Genomic DNA, 17,113 nt, shown 5'->3' on the forward strand with positions numbered 1-17,113 from the left:
GTAAATCGATTTTAACATTTTCAAACTACTCCTCAGAGTTCCATTTTGCGAGCAAGAAGGTGTAGTGTAGCCGTTACTAGGACGACAGCACATATATACGGAAATATGACAATATGTGAACCTATTCAGGAAGGCAGTACTTCCATTTTGCGAGCAAGGAGGTGTAGTGTAGGCGTTACTAGGATGACAGCACATATATACGGAAATATGACAATATGTGGACATATTCAGGAAGACAGGTTCCGCCGCAACTTTCAAAACTGGCCTCTTTTATATAAAATGAGCAAGCCTTTTTGAAAATTTCGTTTCATAAAACTTCCTTTTTCAAAAGATTTGCGCAAGTTGCGGCACCAGAAAAGTGAATGTACGGGCTGGTGAAATCGTTTTTCAGTGCTAGTAAAAATCACCGAACTCCGCTTAACACACTCTCCCCATCCACAGTAAAAACAAAAAACCACAAGCGCTTGTATAACCATGAAGTTTTCTAACGTTTGGCTCGTCATATTTGGCACAATTTATATAGCTACATTAAAACTTTTCAATCAAATAATCGTTGATAATGTAACACTCTGGAATGTTGGCCCATTATATCTTAAAGAACCATATAGTGAATCTCGTTTTTAACGCCATTAAATCTCTCTATGCACAAAAGCAGGAAATCGTCCAGTGCTGGGTCCCTGGACACGCCGTTATCATTGGTAACGAGTTGGCAGACGAGAAGGCCGCTGCTGCTGCACTCAGGAATACTGAAGACATAAAAAGATACCCTACACTGACCTAACCCACACATAAAACAACACGCGTGAAACGTGGGAAACAAACTGGAGTGAACAGGCAACAAACTACAAATATTTAAGGGACACTTGGGACGATACGAAACTGAGTGGCATAACAGAGATACCGATGTGTCCTTGTCACGTGAACGGATGATGGGGTTGTCTTTACCAGCTCAGGCAGATGGACGCAGGAAAGCCGTTGACGTGTTTGACACAACACACACTTATTGCCCACTTGGAAAATGCCTAAACAAGGCGCTCAGTAAATAAACTACACACCAATGATGAACACTAAAACCTCTAGCCATCCCAAAACAATAAAATCCAACCCCCAAAAGTCTCTACAATCAATATCTACCCAATTATTCAAAATCCATTCATTACATCAAGTGTTAGTCTCTCCTACCACAACTCCTCAATTGTGTCCTACAACTATGCCCCTATAATGGAATGGCCTACCCCGCTGTCGTTGGCGCTTACGTGTCGCACCCGTTGCGTGGCTGCGAATAGGTGGTGGCCGTCCTCGTCTCGTTTCGGTGCCAGCGTTTCATGCACATGGTCACTACTTTGACGGCGTGGGCTCCGCTTGTCCTGTCTTCTTTCCTCTGTGGCTACCTCCCCTTGAAGGTCCTTGATGCCGGCGTTCGACGCGCGCGGTCATCCATTGGACGGCGTACTTCCCCGGTGGCTACCCCTTGGTAGCCCCTGCCACTGGAGGTCCTAGGTAGACTCGGCACGAATGTAGCCTTTCGGGGCCGTCGAGACGAACGTTGGCGGAGCATAGACGTTTGCCGCTGGTGCCCGACCGATGCCGCCGGTGCCAAGAAGACACAGGTTCGTGGTGCACCTAGGATCACGGTGCCGATGCGAAGTCGGACCGCTCCCGCCCAGGCTCGGGTGGCATGGTCGATGGCCTAGCCGCATCCCCCTGGCTCGTTCCGTGAAGCTCACGTGTTCCTGCCGCTTCCTGGTTTCTTGCCTCGCGGTGTCTTGCAACCCCCTTCTCTTTGTGCGCCCCGCTTGTATACCCTCTGGGCTTACCCGTGGCGCACTCTCATTGTCTCTTTGCCTTTCTCATGTCCATATATGGCCATCACGCCACTGGTCTCCTGTGCAACGTTCTGTGATTGGGTAACCAGTGCGCTCCCACATTTGCTCTTGATGCCTCTTTGTTTGGCCGCTAGCGCTCGCTCATTGGCGCGCTCCTGGCGGTGTTTTTTTCTTTCACTTTTTTGGTGGTTTTCGTGCATCCCTTCCCCGGAGGTGCCCTGACACATGACAATTACCCCCCGCTCTAGGAGTTTTTTTCTAAAAAAAACTGTTTCATATTGTCCGGCGATCTCCTCTTGTCAACAACCCTTGCTCACTTCTCATGAGTCCAGTGTTCACCACCTCTGATCACTTTCCATATCATACTTTTCCCCTCACCAATTTTTTTCACCCTTGTCTGTAGTTCACTCCTGTCGACGGAACACACACTTGCTCCAAACCACGTTCCCATTCTATCACCAATACACCACTTTCAGGAACCCTGAGATACTTAAACTCTACTTTAACACATCGCTGCAATCAAGCACTTCAATATTATCTTATTCGACAACACACTTTCGCAATCAACACCTAATAACGTCTTTTCATCCTGCTCCTCACCCCGCACTTTGCAATGACTTCATTTATATCTACACGTCATGCACTTACCCCACTCTACTCATACATTCTGTTCGATCCCATCACCAAATCAAACATATCAATTTTCGAATATTCAAAATTCCTATTTCTGAATCAGAACTTCCTCACTCACTCATTCATATCTCCAACCTTGCCTTTTCAACATGCTCACAACTCATTTGTCATCGAAAAAAAGTCCTGTTACTGTCAATGTCAACTCCATGATTTAAACCTGTTATTTTACTTCATTTTCACTCTTCTGCAAACACACCACTGGAACTCATTAGTTTTACAATAGTTTAGTGGTTGAAGGCGCATTTTGTTTCCCTTACGCATACGCTAACTACGTGAGCACGATGCCTCATTGTGCTGGTTGTTTAGGCTAGGCCGCCTTTGCAACTCACCAGTCATACTCCCCTTAGCGACGGCCCTCTGACATGCTCCGCGTGATCTCACGTATCTCCTGACGTCACTCTGTAGACCCGGCCAAAAGAATCCTTCAGCAATTTTGGCAGCCGTCTGCCGGGCTCGTAGATGCCCATCTCTAGTACTGACATGTGCACGCCCTAAAACAAAACTTTGGAGACCCTTTGGCACTACTACCTGATTCACTTGTGTACCCGCAACAAAGGTGCAATGGCAAAAAAAGTCCTTCCTCTATCTGAAACCTGTATACCATGGGGTTGCACGTTCGTCTAGCCTCCTCCCTGGCATTTCGAAAGCACTCTTTCAGTGAGGCATCTTTCTTTTGCTGATACTGTATTTTGCCTAACGTTACCCTCTACCCTTGTGACACTGTGGCCCCTACTGTTGTCATACCTATGTCCTCTTCAGATTTCACTCTTCCGTGCAGTGTTGCTATGTATCCCACTGTCATATCTATTGTTTCATTTACCGACTGTGTACCAGCCAGGTACACTCGCTTTTCGCTGCCTTTCCTCCAATTGGAATCTGGATCATCTACTATCCTGGAACCAGGTATATTGCTAAGCTAATATCGCAGAGTGGGTCTTCCCTAGCCTTGACTTTTAATTTCCCCGAGTAGTACGGGGTCTGCACTTCAATTATTGCTTTTGGCAGCGACTTCTTAGTTCTATCCGCCATGATGATAACCACCTTATTTCGCGCTATAACCTGGTCTCTAACCAAACTTTTCCTAACAAGCACCGTAGTGGAACCGCTGTCTCTTAACACTGACACCTGTCGGCGGCTCATCTCCCCATGTACCACAGACATTTTCGGTTCAGCATCACCACCAAGACTCTCAGCGTCTACCCCAGCAACTACCTGTCCCTCCTCGCCTTTCTGCTTGGTGCGCTTTGGGGGACTCACCCTGGAGCAAATCATGCAAGCCACCTTGTCTGGGGTTCGCGGCCAGCAGTCCTATGGGCGGTCTCCTTTGTTTTGACACATTTGACATACAGGTGTCGGGGCACCCCGACGGGATTCTTCCTACCTTCTGCGGCCTGATGCCCTACCCGACCACACAGAAACACTTCTGGGGTGGCCAGGACCCTGCCCCCCGAGTTTTTGTCTCTGATCGTTTAACTTCACCGGTTCTTGTTTCAGTATAGCTAAGTTCTTTAGGCCCTGAGCCTCCATGAACCTGTCCGAAGCTCCGAGGTTTCCGCCAGCCCTCTCTGTTTCATTTCTTTCAAGAACACCATCAGCTCCGGGATGCAGCGCTCGAAAAACTGCTCAGCAATTATGAGCTCTCTAAGGCCCTAGAACGATTTGCCCGTCCCGGTCAGCTCTATCCATCGGTCCAAATAATACGAGAGGCGCGCAACAAACTGCCTGGCTCTCTCAGCGTCTTCCGGTTTGGAAGCTCGAAACGTTTTGCGGAAGACCTTCGTGGTAAGGCGGAACCTCTGCAGCAACGCTACTTTCACCTTATCATAGTCCATCGACTCATCCGCGGGCATCCTACCAATCACACTCAGTTCTTTGCCAACCAAGCACATGCTGAGGGCTGCGGCCCACTCACTTCGTTTCCATTCCTGCACTACGGCTATTATTTCAAAACGGTGCAAATAAGCGACCAATTCATGACGCTTTTCATCAAACGGGGTAATCAGTTTCCTAGGGCATGTGCTCCCTGAATGCGACGTCGTCTCCACTGACAAAGTATTATCCAGCTCCCCGCGGGAACTATGTTCACTTGTTTCTACCAAACGTAATTTCAGTTCCAGCACCTCTTCTCCTTATCAAGCCTCGCGTTTTCGTCCCGCGAGGCTTTGTCCAACATAGCCATCACCTGTTCCTTATTCAAGTTTAATGAGCTACACAATGCCACTAGCTTTCCCAAATCCATTCTCGCAGCTGGTAAGACACGTGACTGGGCCCGATGCAAATATCCCTTGTGGGGCTAAATTGTTTTCATTGTCACGTGTGCGGATGCTGGGGTTGTCTTTACCAGCTCAGAGAGATGGACGCAGGAAAGCCGTTGACATGTTTGACCCAACACCTGTATTGCACACTTGGAAAAACCTAAAGCAAGGCACTCAGTATATAAGCAACACACCAATCATAGGCACGAAAACCTCTAACCATTCCAAAACACAATTTAAATATAAACCCCAAAAGTCTCTTCAATAAAATTCTACACAATTATTCAAAATCTACTGAATACATCAAGTCCTAGTTAAAGTCTCTCCTACCACAACTCCTCAGTTGTGTCCTACAACAATGTCTCTATAATGGACTGGCCTACCCCGCAGTCGTCGGCGCTGACTTGTCGCACCCGTTCCGTGGACACGACTCGGTGGTAGCCGTCCTTGTCTCGTTTCGGTGCCGGTGTTCGATGCTCGCGGTCACTCTTTAGACGGCGTGGCCTCCGCGCATTCTGTCTTCTTTCCTCTGCGGCTGCCGCCTGGTAGCCGCTCCCACTGAAGGTTATTGATGCCGGAGTTCGACGCGCGCGGTCATCACATGGGCGGCGTGCTTCCCCGGTGGCTACCCCTTGGTAGTCGCTGCCGCTGGAGGTCCCAGGTAGGCTCGGCACGAACGTAGCCTTTCGGGGCCGTCGAGGCGAACGTCAGCGGAGCGTAGACGTTCACCGCTGGTGCCCGACAGATGCCGCTGGGGCCACGAAGACACAGGTTTGTTGTGCACCTAGAATGACGGTGCCGATGCGAAGTCGGACTGCTCCAGCCCAGGCTCGGATGGCATGGTCGATGGCCTGGCCGCGTCCCCTTGCGTCGCTCCGTGAAGCTCACGTGCTCCTGTCGCCTCCTGGTTTCTTGCCTCTTGGTGTCTTGCCTCCCCCTTCTCTTTGTGTCCCCCGCTTGTATCCCCTCTGGGCTTTCCGGTTGCGCACCCTCATTGGCTCTTTGCCTTTCTTATGTCCATATATGGCCATCACGCCACTTGTCTTTTGCGATTCGTTCTCTGATTGGATAACCAGTGCGGTGCCATATTTGCCAATGATGCCTTTTTTTTCGGCGCAAGCGCTCGCTCATTGACGCGCTTCTGGTGGGCACTTAAAATTCCTATTCTTTTGTTCTTTTCTTTCACTTTTTTGGGGTGTGTTTGTGCATTCTCTTTGGGGGGGTGCCCTGACGCGTATTCCCAAACCATATCCAGTAGGGGCCCAGGCCGACCACACCCCCTAAGCAGCAGTGCAGCCAATGAGGTGAAAAAAATTGCAATTTTTCAACCTCCTTGGACGGAGCACAGTGACGTCTCTACCTATATGTGCGCGACTTCATGCGAGGTGGATTTTTTTGTTTTTACACCTCCCCTCGTTTCGGCTGCTTTGCGGGTGGCCGATGATTTCGCTCCGCTGCGGGGCTGGCCTGCGGCGCTGGTAAGCTGACGCACATGTGGTAGACGTTAATCTTTTGTACCTGAGCCCCTAATCTCTCTGCGCTCTTCTTGCGCGCCTTCAAGTTGACGCTGACCTCGGATCGTGTTCCTAGATAAGCGCTCGGCTCTGTGCTCGAAGTGCACGCGCGCGGATGGGCGCTTTCACGTACATGTGGCAATTATACAAGTTCCGGAAAGCAAACACTCTCATAAAAATGAAGACAAAAATTTGTTTTGATCTTTTGTGATCGCGCTGCTTCGCGGCGGCCGATGGTTTCGCTCTTAGCACAAGCCAGGCGTACGCGCTGGGAAGATGAAGCTCGCTCTCCGCGCTCTCTTCTGCGCTGTCAGTCGCTCGTCTCCCATGCTGTTCCTAGTTAAGCTAGCGCTCGGCGCGTTACTCAAAGTGCGCGCGCCGATGGATGCTTTTGCACGTACATCTGTAGTTATTGTTTACATTCCGGAAAGCAAGCACTCCTTATAAAGTGAAGGGAAAAATGTTTTTTATTTGGTCTTGGGTGGTTCTTTGGACTCCCTACCGAAGCGCAGAACGTTTGCTCTCATTCGGTCAAAAGCTCACGCGTACGTCGGTCGCTCGTCTGCTGCGAACATCAGCGAGCGTGTTATTCGCCATACTCGTCTGTGCCTCGCACTCGTGCAGAACTGCCCATCACAAGGTCCGTTCTCATATTTGTGTGCGCCACGCGCGTCCCCCGCGCATTCACGCGATGGTCGCGAAGCTTATAACTTCTGCTTCATGGATAAGCACGAGCAGCCGCTCGAGGTCGTCCGAGATGACCTCGCGTCAAAAAATGATAAGTCTGTGTTCCGCGCGAACCTGTCTGACGAAGCAGCAGTCAACGCCTTCATGGACACGTAGAGCGGGTGCACCAACACAACCTGGATTGTCCGAAAGGTCTAGAAACGGGGAGAAAGGTATGTTTTTTATACGAAGCACTGTAGTACGCGAGGCGGCGTTATGCAACTTGTGCTGTACTATTTATATTTTTATTCCTGCTATTTCTTATTTATACATTTGTATACTTTTTTCGTGTGTGTGGCTTTCAGTTGAGACGTGAGCTGTGACACAATGCTGGCGAATTAAAAGGCCAGACAATACGGAAATCTGTATATGTGGTAGCTAAAAATGCGTCGCAGGAAACAGACACAAACTGCTCATCTATACCCATCAGTGGATCTCAAAAAGTGACAATTTTTCGCCGGTATTTGGACTCCCAGATCACTATCACAAACATAGTGCACCAAGAAGATAACTTTTTTTTTACTTAGTTTTATCTCTGCTGCGACCACCGTGACTTCAAGCTCACGCGCAACTACTCATTAGTCCCAGCGAAAAGAATATACGTATCTGAGTGAGTGTAACACTTTAATTAATGAGAGGTCATGGGGCCCTGGGGGAGCAAGGATGAGGAGAAAAGGAGAAGGTCACAACTGGCACAATGAACACAGTTGCAGTCTTGGGGTCCTAATCGCAAAATGAACACATTAAAGTCAGGAAGTGGCAGCGAAACGCACAGTTCACACTTTAATGTACAGCTCACACTGTAGACAATGCGGCTTACACTGAAAACAGTGCACGCTGCAGACAGTTCACATTGTAGACCGAACGGGGAAGTCGGCCAGGCTCCTACACCGATTTGTAGTCTGTTTTCAAGGGCGTACTGTAATTGCTTCTAGTGCGGTGTTATCGTCACGGACCTGACTAACATGTTCCTCTTAAGTCGCAGGGGTGGGACCTATAGTTAAAAGCTGGTGGCGATTACGGTCGAATAATGGACAGAGCCAAATTAAGTGGTAACGATTTGGTGTGCCTTCCCGATTACAGGAGGGGCGTCGGCACCATTCGGATCCTGCTGGAGCTGTCTATTTATAAATAACGTATCTTATGCAGCAAAATTTGTGTGTGCATGAAGCACAAATTGTTAAAAATAACTAATCGACATTGGCAACAGAGTGAGTGGTAGCACGCATGATTACTGATATCAAACTGCGCCCTGATGGCTTCAGTGAAGAGACTGTGGTCAATAGCCCTGTACAGAAGACATATATCAAACTCCTCGAGTACTTCAGTAGCTGTACAATCCAACTATTACTTAGCCCTTGGTTGGTATATATTCTCGATATTGTTTCCCAAAATTGTTATGACCAGCAGTGCAAATTATGCAGAATTCACGCCCGAGTGTAAAACGTGTACGTTTGAGCTGGTTTCTTTCTTATCAACGTATCACCCTTGCAGGAACGATTCATACCTTCCATTGCAGTTAAAAAAATGTCAATGTTTCCCTTAGTGGCACTGTTCCTGATAAAGAATTAATGCAATGAAGTTGATGTTAACGAAATTCAACGTAATAGTGCTTATGAAAGTGCCACAATGTAGCAGCTCATGCAGCTGTAATATTTCGCAAGGGTAGGACAGTTTGTAAATATGGTCATGGGTGATTCGCTGCCTTTCTTGTAATCCTTACCTGCAGCCCCGAATCGTGTTTTGAGGTGTGTATATAGTGAAAGAGCACCCAACTCAATTGTATACCATTCTGTGCGCTGTAGAATGAGCTTTCAATGAGGGTGTTTGCTTTCCGGAACGTGTTTAATTGCCATATGCGCGTGAAAGCGTCCATCCGCGCGCGCGCACTTCGAGCACCGAGCCGAGCGCTTATCTAGGAACACGATCGCAGGTCAGCGTCAACTTGCAGGCGCGCAAGAAGAACGCGGAGAGGTCAGGGGCTCTGGTACAAATGGTTAACTTCTACCACATGTGCGTCAGCTTCCCCAGCGCCGCAGGCGAGCCCCGCCCACGGAGCGAAAACATCGGCCGCCCGCCAACCAGCCGAAACGAGGGGAGGGGGAAAAAAGAAAAAATCCACCTCGCATGAAGTCGCGCACATAGAGGAAAAAACGTCATGGTGCTGTGTCCAAGGAGGTGAAAAAATTGCAATTTTTTTACCTCATGGGCTGCGCCGCTGCTTAGGGCGTGTGATCGGCCTGGGCCCCTACGGTATCTGGTTTGGGAATACGCTGCCCGTGGAGTTTTTATTGCATTCCCTTTCGGGGGGTGCCCTGACACACGACAGTCCTTAGCAAGATAACGAATAGGCCCCACATGTAACACTCCAACCTGCTCACTAGATCAGCAAGACCTATGCGCAGTGGTTGTCTAGAGGGGGAATTCCTAATCCACATATTCATTCAATTCAAAGCACTTGACAAAACACGTGCCGAACACTTCTTACAATAATACCGATAACATATTCCCCACCCCTATTGTACTTTTCAGGTGACCAGGCCGCGCTTTCCATCAAAGGCGTTTGGTAGTTTCTTGGCAGTAAAAAATTTTTACATGTCATTTCTTATCATAAATCTTGACAACCTGTCGTTTCGCCAGCCATCTTGATTACCCTGTCTTTTAATTCCATTTTTTTACCAAAATGCTTTAGTTTTACTTTCATGTCACTGTTATGAAATTAATTTCCTTTCGGGCTCTTTGCAATCAGTCTGCATTGCACCATTAAAATTTAAACATCACCAACATCCCATTATAACTTGCGGTGTACTTATATTGCTTTTGGAAGCATTTCACAATATGCAATAACGTTATTTAAAAGACAGGCTCTTAAATAGGCTACAGGAAACCTCGGATCGCGTATAGCGAGCAGAAAAAAAATTCGTAGCAATGCTTCAATACCAAAAAAACTCTAGGTCTGTCCTTTTTATGCCATAATTTTATGCAGAATTAAAAGATTAAATTAAATACTGTTTGAAACAGACGCCGCACCACCCTTTCTTATGTTTAAAGTGGCTTATGAAGTGGCGGTCGTTCGTGTGATGATCATATACAGTCACTAATCTATTGTTGAAAATAATGGCAAAGTCCTTAGTCATTACAGACACAAAATATTCATTACCTCAAGGCAGCGATGTACGGTCGAACGTATTAGCTTCAAGAAAAATTGATGAACACCACGGTCAACAAAAACGCCTCCTCCTTGTAGGTTCACAAAGAGATGTGCATCTTTGCACGCAGTGGAGGAATGCCTAAACACTCCCAGTATGAGCTGCGTAGTGCCTCGCCCCGACGAGAAATATGCACCGTGATGCGGCGATTGGAGCAGTGCTATCACACGGAGTCTCGTAGGGCATCATAAGTTTAAATGGACGACTGATCGCGCCCGTATCCCCGAACAAGAAACAAGCAAGCGCCGCACAAGAAAACAAGCAAAAGCATGACCATACTCGGTTACAGCTTAAGAACGGCACCACCTCATGTAGTGTATCACTCCACCAAAGCGCCGGACCCATGACGTCAGTGCGTGCGCGTTTTTAAAGGGGTTTGCTATGAATGCGTGATATCGTCTGCGTTGTTACACGCAGTTTGTTTGTCGTCACTGGAGTCATTTATAAGCATATTAAGCCAAAAAAATCATGGGAACGGGTCACGCCATGTTCAAAATATTCCCAGTAACGCCCTTCTTGCGCCGCGCAGAGAAACATCCGGCTACGGTGATAAGGCACAGCCGCAGTGGCAATTATCGGAGAAAGGAAAATATCTACGATAATTCCCAGGGCAGTGCTTTGCTTTTTGCGGCTAGAGCCGGTTGCCTGCGAACTAATAGTTTTGTTGGGAAGTATTCACAAAATGATGAGGTATATCTGGTCTGAGGAAAAGAAACAGAAACTATGCGGCACATAGCGTTAGAATGTGAGGGTACCCATCCAAATCTACATGAACGGAATATTGCGCTTAATGGCGATATAATCAAGGACGGCAGGGAAGTTGGCGACAGTGTTTTGTGCAAAGTTTAATTACGGAGGGGAACGGATACAAAAGGCACTTAGCAAAAAAGCTCGTCTGTGCACTCTGTGTTGTTTCCTCGGCTCTGCTAATTCTTACTGAGGTGTAGGGATACAGGACCTCGTAGGTCCCGCTAGAGCTCAGGTAATGGCAGTCCCTCATGTTGTATTGAAGCATGTGGAAACACAATTTTCGCACGTAAACAGAGGTGTCTCATCTCCTACTCGGATTGTTGCAGTCCACACGACTGAATGAGCTGTGGTGACCATGTGTGTGGTTGGTATTTTAGGACGAGGTAAGGTGTGATGACTTTGAGAGTCTCTGATAATGTATTAAGGACGATTGCGCGGAGAAATTGCCGGCAGCTTTGCAAGGCTAAGTTCACCTCATTCAGCAATACTTAGTACTACTACTACCACGTTCAAGACAAAAGGAGCTTGAAATTACTGGCATAAGTGTTGTTCTTGGAATTTTGTACTATCAACATAAAAATTGGCTGAAGGTGGTTGGAAAGCGCAGCTTTAATCGGCACCCACAACAATTTCCCATGCCAACTCACTTGAATTCACTCATTTGTGGCTCTACAAAGAGTGAAACCAGACATTCTTCCAGCCGTTACATGGAATTCGCAGAGGTGGCGTCCCGAACGCAGAAGCAGCGTCGGCCACGACCGCGCTAGAGTGGTGGACGGCGCCGCTGTAGCCCAGCTTTGAGTCTCGAGAAAGAAGATGGAGAGGATCGCCTTTTGCCAGTGAGAAAGCGGTATCTAGCCATCCTGTTGTGCCAGCCTGGGGATACACTACCGTGCGACACAAGCGCCGGCCCTAAAACAATTCGGCATGTGAGGTTATGATTCCCATCCGTACCTATTTAAAATAGTTTTTTAGTAAGTTTTAAATTTGCGACAAATTTGTGGGAACTTTTATAACTGCTTTTTTTAGAAGCAGTTGCTACTTTCGCCTTTTGTAATACGTTTTTAATACGCAACCGAATTGGTATTCACCACATTAGAAAATAGAGTCCCATTCGTGGCAAGCAGTGCGCAAAAGGTAGCGTTTCTCTTGCGGCCAGGTGTCTGTGCGTGGTTTGTTCATTTTGTCTTCCCGCCCTGCAAACCAATTCTTAACGTATGTTTGCCGTACGATCACTTAATTCCGTCGGGTGTGGTTACCCTGGAGGTGCTGTCGAACAAGTGCCGCTTTGGCAAAAACCGAACGGAGGGCCATTCTCCTACAAAACCGCTGTAAGACCTAAACCCGTTGTGACCTCCTCCTCCACCGTGACACGGCAGGTCGGTGAAAGTAAGGTTAAAGCCACCACTCTAAGAAACCAAGTACCTGAGTAGTGTGCAGCGCTAGGCACCTCCTGTGGGATGTTAATATGCTGTGGTCACACAGAACGCTGCCTGAGGACACTTCACCGAATTCGAAGTGACCACAACGACGTTTGGTTTCATCCATTCCGAGCACAACCTCACAGAAAACGAGCGCTCAAGGCTTTGCTGGTCTCAATCGGTGAAGCAGGCATCCAGGACGGCTCTTAATTGTCCTCTCTCACACTAATATGTAAAACCTGTTTTCTCCCATAACACGTCCGCATTTTACCGAGGTTTACAGAGACTGCAAGGAAGACTATTTTTCCCCTAAAAAACACGTGTTCATTTATTTACATCATTTGACAAAGAAACATTACCCAATGAAATTTTCGAAGCGACTTAGTGCAGAAGAGCATGGAGAAAACATCTTCTCTCCAAAAGAGAGGACAGAAGGACCCTCAGCGTGCAGATACTGTGGTGGATATGGCAATCGCAAACATGTCCATGAAATGTCCTTACAATAGTCCAAGCACCGCTGACATACAGACACCAACGCAGCTGTCATATCCCATTGACTCAGCCAGGTGGACTCTCAACTCCTATTCCGAGGAACACCTTTCTCCAGGGCGGTATGTCAAAAAAATTGGCTCCCATCCACGCTGTGAAGGTGGTTGGAAAGCAAAGCTTTAAACGACACCCACAACAATTGCCCATGCGGCGTCACTTGGATTTACGCACGTGGCTGTGCAAAGAGTGAAGCCACACATTGTGGCAGCCTTTGCATGGAATTCGCGGGAGCGGTGTTCATAACGCAGCAATAAAGTCGGCCATGCCAGGCTATAGCAGAGGAAGCCGTCGCTGTATCCCTGCCGCAAGTCGGGAGAATGAAAATGGAGCGGAGCGTCTTTTGAAGGCTGAGACAGGGAAACCTAGCCATCCTTATGTGCTAGCTTGGGGCTACACCACCAGGTCACACAAGCGCAGACACCGAAACCATTCGACATGCAAGCTTGGTGATTGCCATTTATACAGGTTTAAACAGTTTAGTAAGTTTGCAATTGCGAAAAAGCTAAGGGAACTTTTATAATCACTATTTATCAGAACCAGTTGCCTTTTTCCTTTGCAATACGTGTTAAAACCCATCCGAATTGGTATAGACCAGTTTAGAAAACGGGGGTCCCATCTCTGGCATTTCTCCATTGCCGGATGTCTGTAAGTCGTCTCTATATTTTATTTCCCGCAATGAAAACCCATCCTTAACGTTTGTTTGCTGCACAGCCATAGAATTCCATCGGGTAAGGGTTACACAGGAGGTGCTGTCGAACAAGTTAATCAAGCCGTGCCAAGTAAGTGCGCAATGGACGCGAAGCTACGTCATAACAGGCCCAAATCAACCGTCGGTAACGCAGACGACAAAGCCGACGGAATGGTCTTGCCGACGCGAACGCCGAGGAGAGCAGCTCGAGCGCGCGGGGAACGCTGGGGTATTCGCCGCGACATCTACACTGTGCTCTGTGAGTGATACCCGCCCCCTCCCCTCCGTGCCACCGCCTACGCCGCGTTGGGAGTTACTGTCCCGCACGCCACGAAGGGAACCGTTGGGTGTTAGAGGTAGAAAGCTTTGCTTTAAGAAAGCACGTGTAAAACGAGCCCAGCATGATCCCTGACTCAGTATTGCGAAAGTCGTGCGTAGCGCGAACAGCATTACTCTTGGAAACCTCGCACACCTGTTGCGTCTCAGGAAGTAATTGTGTGTGCAGCCAGTGCATGGGCGCACGCACTGCTCTAAAGTTGATTTGCAACGCTTCGCAGCCTCACAGCAGGTTGTTCAAAATCGTGTTTGAACATCCCGCACAAATATCACGTGGATCGGATGAGGCCAAAACAAGTGCGAGCAGGAAATAGTAAGTCATACTGAGCAATGGCTACGTGCTGGGAGAGGACGCCTTAGGTGCGCGTGCCTTCCTTCCACTTAGCAGACGCTGCATCTACGTTTTTTTTTCGGCTGGGTGCCTCGTTCGTTTTCTCGGTTACACGGCAACCGCCGCATTCCCCTCCGCGAAACCCCTGCTCCAGGCTTTGCACACGCAACTCTAGACCCCTGATGAGTTTTAACCTCACTGCCTACCTTGGGTGAGCTACTTCCCTATATTCGGAGCAGTGACTTTTGCTGTTTCTATCGGGCAAAACAAATGCCCTCACAGCGAGCTTAACCCCAAACGCAACCCCGCTTTGCGCGCCCTGTTGGGGTCATTATCCCTGAAAACTACAGAGGCATTCCGCCGGTGTCTCAAGCTGCCCTCGACGCTGGACGGACCTTGCAAAACAAGGGTTTGGCCTGCCACAAAACGAAATTGGAAACGTTCGCATGGCAAGGATCATTTCTATCGGCTGGGCGAACCTCTCGGCCATTCCCGACAAGTGGTTAAAGCAAAAACGTTCCGGCGGCTCCGATATGTACCCCTTGAAAGCCGCGTAACCACAGTCGACATGAAAGCAAGCTGAAAGAAACCACGTAGACTATACAAAAACAATAACCGGGTTTCCCGCAGTGGGTAAAACGTATTAAATTTGCAAACTATTTTTTGGGGAATCGAATGTTTCCTCCTCGCGCGCTGCTCAGTGCAGCATTGAAAGGCGACACAGTGATGCTTTCCCGTCGTTTGCTGCAGCCATAACGGCAAGTAGGAACGCAGCAAGTTTACGACATGACCATTTGCTGAACACGTGTCAGAACCCACAAAATTACCAGGTCATTTAAACGGTACACAACATGTAAAGCGAACAAATTTGGTAATCCCGCATGAAATTTTCCTCCGCTCGTAGCTTCCGCCGACCACTTTTCCAGTTCCCTGCGATCAACGCTACCGCCATGGCGCGGCCATTTTGGGCAGAGCACTCAGCTCTCCCATAGCCTTACGGTGGGGCTTCATGACGCCAAAAACATATAAGGGATCTGGTAAAACCAAGCAATACAAAATCAAAGACACTCTCGAAAGATGTATTGACTCAGATTCAGAAAAAAAAAACTTGATAGTAATCTGTAGAAATGTCTTGAAAAAAGAGTACTCCTAATGTGAATAAATATTTCTTGAAATCTTGATCTGCCCAATGTGAGCCGCATCCTGAGACAAAGAAAAAGTAGTGAGTTTTGGTCACGTGCATTTCTGCACGCAAGAATCTGTTGTTTGTCCGAGTATTCCTTAGTTGTCTTCTCTGAGGGTTGTGACGGTGTTCGATCCGGTGTAGCAATAATTCTGGCCGTTTTATGATCCTCCATTATTGTGTAATTGTTGCTTAGGCCATAGGTTAGTTCTAGCACATTCTTTTCTTTATATTGTGTGCTTTGTTCTCTTTTACAAAATTATATCACATCATATATCCGAGGTCGACTATCACTATGGGACCCTTATTTTCAGCGGCGCAACAATAAACCTTTTTTACGGCATTTTATTGTCGGCCCTTTGACCGGAGCCGCAAACGCAAAGCCCCGGGTAATAAAGGCATAAAAGATGACAATTCTTGTTTTAAGAACAGCACAATCCGCTTAATTTGTAGCAGGAAGGGTGTTGCCTACTCCAACCCCTTTACTCGACCTGATAATGAATGCGTAGCAGAAACAGGCAGATGCTGTAATGATGGGCTTCGCGACACCATAACATGGGCTTCGCGATGGGCTCCGCGACACCATAACACTGCGTTCATAACGCAGTGAGCTGATACCTCGGTATTCACGGCCGCAGCAGCTGTTGCACCTCATGGTTGGCGCGCAGCAAGATGCTGCTCGACAGCAAAACAGGGCGGCACGTGAATTTGTAGCTTGCCAAGGTCCCTAGGCTGCAAGATCACTCTGTAAGTACCCCTTCCTATGCACAATCGGAAAAAGAATTGCAGTTTCTTCAGAAATCTCGCACGCGATCATGATTCCCATTGAAAATACCCATAGCTGATTCACACATAGGCACGGGTGGATTTCTATGATTGTTTAGATGCGAAGCATCTCATGGTCGGTGCTAAGTCTCTCATTAGTCGTTGTCGCACCGTCCACACCCCATTGCGCATGCTCGGCTTGATGAACGCCCGGTGGTGCCTTACCCTTTAATGGCTCCTGCAGCGACAGTGTTGCCGGTGTCTTCCTGGGACGGCACGAGACGAGCACGCTTCACGCGCCTTCGACGTTAAACCGTCGTCGGCAGACACGTGCATCGGCGAGTCTCGGCTGGCCGTGATTACAAGCAGCCCACAACCATCCGGGTAACGTGCTTCGACCTCATCTTCAGCAACTTTAGGGTTCATCCCCTACAGCTGCCCTTGACTTTGCATTTCACAGACTATAACGCAGTCATATTCAAAGCGTAACGCTAACCACAGCTCGACGCCACCTACGTTGACCATGATGATGATAATGCCTAAATAAAGACAAACTCATACCACGTACAACGTCTCTCTGTCTCTATCTCTCTTTAACGCCTCTCCAATCTAACACTCCGCGTCTCCCTCCAATAAAATTTCACACATCTTCCCGGAGGGAAACCCTGAGTAGTATGGGAAACAGCCATGCGGTCAACGCAATTTCCCATTTCGTAGTTCCGGTAAGTGAAAAGTCTGCTAGTTACCATATAAACCAAAGGTAAATATAACGGTAGCTACGTACCTCAACCTAACGAAAACGAGGAACTGAAAACTAATGGGCACTTGAATGGACCCCTAGGCTGCTTCGCATACTACTCATGGTTC

Source organism: Haemaphysalis longicornis, unplaced genomic scaffold, assembly GCF_048455015.1.
Source record: "Haemaphysalis longicornis isolate Haplotype H1 unplaced genomic scaffold, Haemaphysalis longicornis Haplotype H1 scaffold_13, whole genome shotgun sequence".
NCBI lineage: Eukaryota > Metazoa > Arthropoda > Arachnida > Ixodida > Ixodidae > Haemaphysalis > Haemaphysalis longicornis.